Here is a 1,353-nt window from a genome sequence, read left to right as displayed (position 1 = left end):
AAGCTAAAGTTGAAGTAATTGAAAAATTACCACCACCTACCAATGTTAAGGCAATCAGAAGCTTTCTGGGGCATGCAGGATTCTACAGAAAGTTTATAAAGGATTTTTCAAAAATTGTCAAACCTCTGAGTAATCTGCTAGCTGCTGACACTCCATTTATTTTTGATAATGAGTGTCTGCAGGCGTTTGAAACTCTGAAAGCTAAGCTGGTCACAGCACCAGTCATATCTGCACCAGACTGGACATTACCATTTGAACTAATGTGTGATGCCAGTGACCATGCCATTGGTGCAGTACTGGGACAAAGGCATGGTAAGCTTCTGCACGTTATTTATTATGGCAGCCGTATTCTAAATGATGCACAGAAGAACTACACAACCATAGAAAAGGAGCTACTTGCAGTGGTTTATGCCATTGACAAGTTCAGATCTTATTTAGTAGGATCAAAAGTGATTGTGTACACTGACCATGCTACTCTTAAATATCTACTCACAAAGCAGGATTTAAAACCCAGGCTCATAAGATGGGTGTTGCTTCTGCAAGAGTTTGATATAGAAATAAGAGACAGAAAAGGGACAGAGAATCAAGTAGTTGATCACCTATCCCGGATAGAACCAGTAGTAGGAGCATCCCTCCCTCCTACTGAGATCTCTGAAACCTTTCCGGATGAGCAATTGTTTGCTATTCAGGAAGCTCCGTGGCTTGCAGACAGTGCAAACTATAAGACTCAAGGTTCTCCTTCTGTAACCATGGAGAGGAAGCATGAAGAGCTTCTCTCAAAACAGAGTCAAACAGAGCTCCCACAGTCAAACTCTAAGTTTGGTGTTGGGAGGTCACAACCAAACTCTAAGTTTGGTGTTGGAGAGATTCCAACATTGCTCTGAGTATCTGTGAGGCTCCATGAGAGCCCACTGTCAAGCTACTGACATTAAAGAAGTGCTTGTTGGGAGGCAACCCAATGTTATATTTATTATTTTCCCTTGTTATTTTATGTTTTCTATATGTTGATGATCATGGAAAGTCACAAAATTAATTGAAAAAGCAGAAACAGAATGAAAAATAGAAAGAAAAATAGCACACCCTGGAGGAAAACTTGCTGGCGTTTAAACGCCAGTAAAGGCAGCAAATGGGCGTTTAACGCCCAGTCTGGCACCATTTTGGGCGTTTAACGCCAGAAAGGGGCACCAGACTGGCGTTAAACGCCAGGAATGGGCACAAGCTGGCATTAAACGCCAGAAATGGGCACCAGCCCGGCGTTTAACGCCAGGATTGGTAGAAGGAGCATTTTTGCTCGCCACTTGGTGCAGGGATGAATTTTCCTTGACACCTCAGGATCTGTGGACCCCACAGGAT

This window comes from Arachis duranensis, chromosome 9 (genome assembly GCF_000817695.3).
Source record: "Arachis duranensis cultivar V14167 chromosome 9, aradu.V14167.gnm2.J7QH, whole genome shotgun sequence".
Taxonomy (NCBI): Eukaryota; Viridiplantae; Streptophyta; class Magnoliopsida; order Fabales; family Fabaceae; genus Arachis; species Arachis duranensis.
This window is presented reverse-complemented; position numbering follows the sequence as displayed.